This window comes from Cajanus cajan, chromosome 9 (assembly GCF_000230855.2).
Source record: "Cajanus cajan strain Asha chromosome 9, NIPB_CcT2T_4, whole genome shotgun sequence".
Lineage (NCBI taxonomy): Eukaryota > Viridiplantae > Streptophyta > Magnoliopsida > Fabales > Fabaceae > Cajanus > Cajanus cajan.
The window spans coordinates 15,160,402-15,169,066 of NC_138525.1; positions in this window are offsets into that span (position 1 = coordinate 15,160,402).

Below are 8,665 nucleotides of genomic sequence, written 5' to 3' on the forward strand. Positions count from 1 at the left end.
GTGAAAATATCTATTACTTTCATTTTCCAAAAGTTACATTTTTATGTCTTTGATATTCTATTTTAGTATTTTTAATATATATATATATATATATATATATATATATATATACTAGAATTTTTTTATTTATGTATTATAAAATAAAATGAATTAAAAAATATAAAATTTTGACAATTAAAGGAAGTGATATAACATAACTAAAAATTTCTGAATTTTTTCATTCTTTTTATTAATTTTTTTTAATAATACATAAATAAATAAAATTCTAGTATATATATATATATATATTATTTTCATAAATAATTCACTTATCAATCATTTCTATATTATGAAAACGTTTATTTATTTTTATTTCTTAAAACTTATAGTGTTTATAGTATTGTAGTTTTAATTTAAATAATTATAGAATAAAATAAATAATTAAATTAATAATATTTTAAGAAAGATTATTAGATTAATATATTTAACATCATATTATAAAAGTAGTACATAATATTTATTCTCATTTTAAATTTTTATTCTTAATACAATTTGAATATAATTATTATCCTATTTACAATATTAATATAATTATCTATTTATTGTGAAAATATTCAAGTCGTAATTATATATTTGATTAAAATAAAATTATGATAATATATGGGGACTAAAATGACATCAAGTTAAAATTTTAAGGATTAAAGTGATATTAAATTATAATTTAAAAGACTAAAATAATGTAATATAGTTTCAAATATTAAAATAATATTATATTATAGTCATATGTTACGTGATATATATACGTCACATGGAATATTCATGTAACACATGTCACTTTATATATATACCATGTATGTGTCATGCAACACTATCATGCCACATAAATATTTTTGTTTAAATAAACAAAATTTATTTAAAGGAAGCATTTAAATGATTGATGAATTATATTTTTTTGGACTTTTTTTGAGTTTCATTAAAATCAGGGAATAATTTAAGAGTAACCTATAATTTTAAAGACTAATTTGATCATTTACTAAAAAAATAATAAGAAGTGCATATGTTTCATAAAATTTTATAATTTGTAATAAATTTTTGTGAATAATAAATTGTTTAAATATACTTTTGAATTTTGTAATAATACACCTTTTTTCTTTCGTTTTAGGCCTTGTGAAACTTTTTTTTAAATAGTCCTTGTAAAAAAAAAATTTAAAAATATTTTAGTCTTTGTTATTTTATTTTAGTCTTTATAACATTTGTTTATTTTTGAGTTAGTCCTTTTAAAAAAAATTATAGAAGCAAAAATTAAATTATTCACATGTTATAAGGAATAAAAATAAAAAACAAAACTTTACATGAACCATTTAAATATAACAATTTTTTTAAGGATAACAAAAACAGTACATTATAGGAACTAAAATTATATTTAAATTAATAATAAAAATATGTTAAAAATCTATAAATTAACAGGTATGTTATAAGTGTTTCTCCATAAAATTTGTGTATGTGAAAATAAGATTTGTCTCTTTTAAAGTGAAGGGTGTAATTTAAAATCCAAAAGACACTCAAAGTTGTTGATTAAAAATTGAACAATTGACAATTATAATAAAATTAAATTCTTATAAAATAAAATCTAAAATTAATTATAGTTTCAATCATTAATTTTTATTAATAATTTCAATTGCACTTTATTTTTTAAAATATAATTCTCTAAATTTAGAGGAGTCAAATATGTAATACCGAATAAAGTTTGAGCAGGAAATTTAGATAATTATGTTCATGTTTGTTTTTGAGAAAATTATGGTTAATAGTTTTAAATTATTTTATATAATATAGGGTTAAATAAATTTTTATTCTCTCATTTTTTATGAATTTAATTTTAATTCTTTTTATATTTTTTTTAATCAATTTTTAGTCCTTTATTAAATTTTTTGTCACATAAATTAATTCTTAGATTTTAGTCTTATTTATCAAGTGATGATATATGTTAAAAAATTATGATTCTGTCAACATGACTATTTAATATAGATGTTAAATCATATGAAAAATGTAATTTTATTGTCCATTCATGGTTATATAGGTGAAGATTTATTTTAATAAGTCTTTTATTTCAGAAAAATAATATTTAACCATGAGCGAATAATAAAAATGTTACTTCATATAATTTTTCATCTACTAGATAACCACATGAATATTAATAATCAAGTTAGTGATTATTTAGTAATATACATTATCAATTAGTAAAGAAAATTTAATTCAAAGGACTAATTTATGCAATAAAAAATTAATAAAGGACTACAAATTGAAAGAAAAAAAAAACTAAAAGATCAGATTCTTAAAAATTTATTTAATCTTATATTTTATTAATTTTTCTATTTACTAGATAAAAAAAATTATTGAAAAATTTTAAGATTTTATGATAAATAATAAATATATTATTTTCTTTAATATTTTCTTATAAACTATTCGGAATATTTATAAAAAAAAATATAGTATTACTCTAATTTTCAATATTAATTCCTAGACTTAATCGATATTAATTTAACTACTTGTATATAAAAAAAATAAAAAAAAAATTATACATAACCATTAAATTGTATCATTCCTAATTTTTATCAACTTGTGTAAATTAACAATAACTGTAAAAAGAAAGAAAGAATACGTGAGGGATTTTTTTAGGATTTGACCATGTTCGAGCGAAATAAGACCATCAAGAGAAATAATTTTTTCTTTATTGAATTTTAACACAATTGTATTCTTGAGAGTTAAACCTGAAATGATGAAATCATTGATTAAACTAATATGTAATCGGTAGCGTGCAGCTGCTCTGTAAAATGGAAATAAATATTATATTTATTTGTATACAAAATTTGATGTCTGTGGTAGGGGTTGATCCACGCTTAAGCAAGGTCAGAGGTTCGAATCCTACCTTGTGTATGTAGTCGCGTTAAATCATGGGGCTAGTTATCCTACTCTTTGAGTGCCTCCCTCGTAGCGAGGAGATTAGTTACTGCAGCCGGCGATGGATACTCCATGAACGAAAAAAGAAAAAAATTGATCATCTGTACAAGTCATACTTATGATTTTTCAAAGGCAGATTTTCTTTTAATAAGATAAACACAAACATATTTCTAACTACTAACATTGACTAAACTTAGTTTCAACAGTAGAATATCATAAAAAATAATATATATGACATGACAGCTTAAGTTTAGTTTTTTTTTTTAATAATGAGTGATCAAAATGAAAGAAAACAAAATATTATCATACTATTATTAAGTATTTTATAATAAAATTTTAACATATTAATCATTATTTAAGATATAAATAAAGAGAAAGAAAAAATACGCGCTAATCATTTTTACATTAATATTCAATCACGAGTCTTGTATATGATATATATGTTAAATTTAATAATAACCACTTCCTAAAATTACATTAAAACTAATTTCTAATTATTTGATAGTTTAAATATTATATATATAAAAAATAAAATAAAAAAGTACACTGATTGTGCATATCTTTTGAATTGATAAATAAAACCGTAATAAAATTATAATTTTATCATAGTTGTTCCATTATATCTTCAATTGTAATAAAAGAAGAAAGTAATAAATCAAATAAAATAAAACAAAGGCATCATGCCTTATCTTTTTAAAGAAAATGCTAATCAAATCCTTTAAAATACTTTTTAAGGAATTAAATATATATATATATATATATATATATATATATATATATTTATGAAATTACATTTAATATTATGAATACACTTTTACTACTCCTATAATTTTTAATAAAAATATTTTATTATCTTGACCAGTCCTTTTAAGGCATTCCTTATTTAGTATACTGACTTTTTCTGTTTCTAAAGAAATTTAAATATCAACGATTAATAAGTTCCCATTACGTTCCTTCTTATGAATGCAAACATAGCCTTTTAAAGTATTATCAGTGAGTCTACCATGAAAAGGAAATTTTCATTTCCATTTACACAAAGAGTTTGAAAATTGCACCGTCATTTTGAAAAGGAATCTTTGAATATATTGCTTCTCTATCTACACTTCTTTGCTCCCTGTCATTGAGTTCCCCACGTGCACTCACACGTGTTTAGGGTTTACAGAACAAAGGCCTAACATAGTAGGAGTAACAATCAAAGAACCTTAGAACGGTGGAATTATCTCATAGATATTAAATTCGAATTTTAAGTTTCTAATTATGTTAAATATTTTATGCAACTAGATTTTTTTTTTAACAATCTTAACTCAATTTTTTTTAATAAAAAAAATATTTATACAAGATAAATTCAATAATCATTATCTAATAGAATGTGAAATGACACTGCTGATCGATCAACATGATCGAAAGCATGCTTGATCATAAGCAAAGTAAAGAAGTAAAAGGGATGCATATAAAAATGAGAATATTATTTTATTTTTCTTTGAAAATTATTTTAAAGTTAACATTATTCATTAATTCAGGTAATTAACATCTTTGATTATATAAAGAAGAAACATTATAAGATGCATACACATAACCCTATTATAATTTTTTTTTTCTATTTAAGGAGGTATAAGGGTTCTTATCGAGTCAATTTTTAAGATAATACTTTCAACTACAATTTCATATCTAAATTAGGAATTGAATATCTCAATCTTTCTTTAATTAAAAAGTATAAGTGTTGAAAATTGTTATATTATAAATATCTATACCTAAATTATTCTTCTACCTTGAAACAGAATGTCTTTACAAGTATCTAAACTTAATAAGATTTAAAAAAAAAAAAAAAAAAAAAAAATAGCTACGAGGAAGGAAAGGTACAGAACTTTGAGCTGGTAGAACATTGATTTCTAAAAAGAAAGAGTCAAAGAAGAGTAACCGAACATATGTACGTCTCCAGTCTCCAAAGTGTAATGTTGATTTATTGTCAACTAGTGAATGGCCTTATCCTTTTGGATTGAAGATGCTCTTCTTTCCATCATTTTCTTTGATTTTGCATTTGTTTCATATTGCAACAATAGAGTCTTCGATCTCCTTGTTACATTTTTCCATATGTTACAACTTGAGCCTAGTTAGATTCTTTAGTTACTTATAATGACGCAATTACTTTCCAAATACTAGATTACTAGTAGGAAATATAAAAAGCACTGTCACACGTTGACCCAGCAATGTACAATCATATGAGTGAAAATAATTTGCTGCAAAAGAGAATGAGATCATCACCATGCAATTGTTGGGACTTTGGAGTGTAGTGATTCATTCATTTCACTTTTTTTTTTTTACTAAGAGTGCTCAGAAAAAACTGAATTCAACTAAATTAGTAGAGATCTAGATTAAATTAAATTATAAAAATTTAATTATTATATATATAAAAAAAAAGCATGAACTGAACCAAACCAAATTATAAAAACTAAAATATTTTTGTAAAAGAGTAAAAATTCTTCAAATTTTAATTTCTACTATATATGTTAATCATTTAAAAAATAATAATTTAGTTTGGTTCAAATTTTACAAAATAGTTTACCAAACAAAAAAAAAAAAACAGTTCTATCAATTGGGTTTGTACGAACTATTTTTTAATTTCATTCGGTTCAAACAAATTATTTTTTCTAGTTTAGTCCAGTTTTTATATAATTTAATTCAATTCAACAATTTTGAACTCCAATTCTTAAAAACAATAACTCCTTTTCACTAAAACGTTCTATTTAGAAATTAAGTTATTAATTTGAAACAAAGGTGAAACATGAGTCATTGATTAAATAACACTTATCTCAAATCACTATTACACTACCAATTTTAAGTCAATCTATTCATTTTGTATTCTCTCCACCTCATAATCTTCTAATAAGTATTGTATTTAAAGAAAAAAAAATCTCAAAATAAGTATTATATCAACTTTTCAAAGTAATATTAATTAATATTTTTTTTCATTTATATCATAAATCATAACATTTTTAAAAAATGGTTATTATGCTACGTTATTTCTTGAAAAAAATATTAATTATAAAATTAATCTTATAAAATTATTATTCTCATTCATCTGACGTATAAAATAACTTAATATGACATTCAATACTAAACACAAGCAACATTAATTAACGATGTGGTTTAAAGTGAGATGCATGTGAAACTGTGTGTCCACATGCACACATTGACGAGGAAGGACACGGAAAGATAGGAAAAATAAATGAAAGAAAAAGGGTGGTGTGGACAGTGGACCCACACACACGTGTATACGGTTAGGGTGGTCCATGAGCCAAATATAAAGGAATTTTGTAAGCATGGTTTAGGTCAACATCTTAATCATGGGGCCATTATTTGGTTCGACAGGCTTGTCCTTACCCTTTTCATCACTCAAAATTATGTTCTAAATTTCTTTCTTTTCTCCTTTTCAAGATAAGAGAAAAAATTTAGCATTTAAAAATTGGAGAGTAAGAAAATGGAGCATAAGACAAATACATTACTCTCCAACCCCACACGGGGACACGGATCTCTACGAGGGAAAAACTTTTTCATCAAATTTTTTACGTGAGTTAATGACAGTTAATCAGAATCATTAATAATATTTTTTATTTTAGTTTAATTAAATGAGAAGATAAAAATTTATTATTAATGATTCTGATTGACTGCCAGTGTAAAAAAATTTTACACTGATAATATATAGGTGATTAACTCTTTTTATATTAATTTTAAATGATTAAATTTTTTCTTATGTTAATTCAATGATGAAATTATTTGGCATGTAGTATAGGTTATCTTTGGAACAATGTTTTCTCTTTTTTCTTTTATTTAAAAACTATTTTAAAGTTAAAGTTTAAAAAATAATTTTAAAAATGAAATGAAAATTGTTTGTCATTTTTTTATTTTTAATTTAAAAACTCTCTCTGAATTTAAAAAAAAAAAAAAAAAAAGTCGTTTGGCAAAAAGTTTTAAAAAAATTAATTATTATTTGAAAATAGTCATCAAATCTAATAGAAGAGTGTATTTATAAAATAAAAATATTGTATAAATCATTTTGATGATATAAAGAATTATTTGGAAATAGATATATTTAAAACTTTTGATTTTACATGTACACAAAAGAGGGAGAAACACATAAAGACATGTCTCTTAAATTTCTGGGTAACACAATCACACAAATGCCGGTTGGAGGCATTCCATCGTCATCAAGCACCACTGATATCAGGGCTAGCCAAATACCTAACCATAGTGTAAAAAGCATTTTGCCCATTAATTAAAAATAAAATAAAATCAATTCTTGAGATTCAAAGAAAGATGGATAAGAAACTTTTTAAAAAAATTCAATTTATTAACCAACAAAAAAAAATAATGACATACCGAAGATTAAATCTGTTATCGTATATTTACCTTATTCCTTCTATCATTAAATTAACTCTAATAATTCAAATAATAATAATAACAAAGTTCTACTTAGATTATAACAAAATTCTTTATTTACCTATTTCAAAAATTGCTTACTTTTATTGTCTCATCCTTATTATAGTCAACTTTAAAAATTGGTTTAGCCTTTTTTTTTTAGAAGATTTAATCTATTATGTCTTGAGCATTAATTTTATTATACATAAAAATATCTTTATTGAGTATATTTTTTGAGTTCAACCAGTGGAATGCATTTAATTTTTGTCTCTTAAAATACTAACCGTCTCAATTTTTTTTAATTTGTTTTTCGAATGCAATTCTTTTAAACATTGTCTTATTAATTTAAGGAGTTTTGTGTAATGTAGTTAGTAGATTGGAATAGACTGTTCCAAACTATTAAAATAAGGGTGATTTAGTAGTCTAGAACGGGCCATTCCAAACTACTAAATAGGCCTATAAAACCTAGTTGGGAACGGGCCGTTCTAGTTTGAGAACGGGTCGTTCCAAACATGGCCGTTATGAGTTAAAATACAACCCCAGAACGGGTCATTCTGGGTTGAGAACGGGTCGTTCTGAATGTGAATTTTGCACATGGTGAAGGAATGCAGAACGACCTATTTCAATTGTTTGTCCTTCTTGCTCAAAACAGCCCGTTTCAAATCCGGAACGGCTCATTCTGCACTCGTTCGTCATGCGTAAATTTCACATTCAGAACGGTCTGTTCCAAAAACTATAACGACCCGTTCTGAAATCACATTTTACCTATAAATCTATAATGGCCATATCTGGAATGGTCTGTTCCCAAATCAGAATGACCCGTTCTGGCTTCGCATTTTACTCATAGAATCATGTGTTGGAATGGTCCGTTCCAGTCTAGTCTTTATAGGCCATTTTTGTAGTCTGGAACGGCCCGTTCCAATTTGATAACAGCTCGTTTTAGGCTAATAAAAATCAAAATATTACAAAATAATTTTTCATAAATATTTATTATTAAAATTCTAATAATTATTAAAAACCTTTAAAACATCCTATAAAACCCATTAAAATAACTATAAGAAAATAATCTCCATAAATATAAAAATAAATAATAATTAACCATTATACTAGTAGAAAACTCGGGATGTTACAATTCTCCCCTCCTTTTTGAAATTTCATCCCTGAAATTTACCTACAAACAGAAATGGGTAGACTCCTCGCTTCTTGCTTTCTAATTCTTATGTAACACTTTCCTAAATATTTCCCATCAGAAACTATACTAGTAAAAAATCTCGTGTAACCTCACTATCTCGTTGAAGTACATCTCTATCAA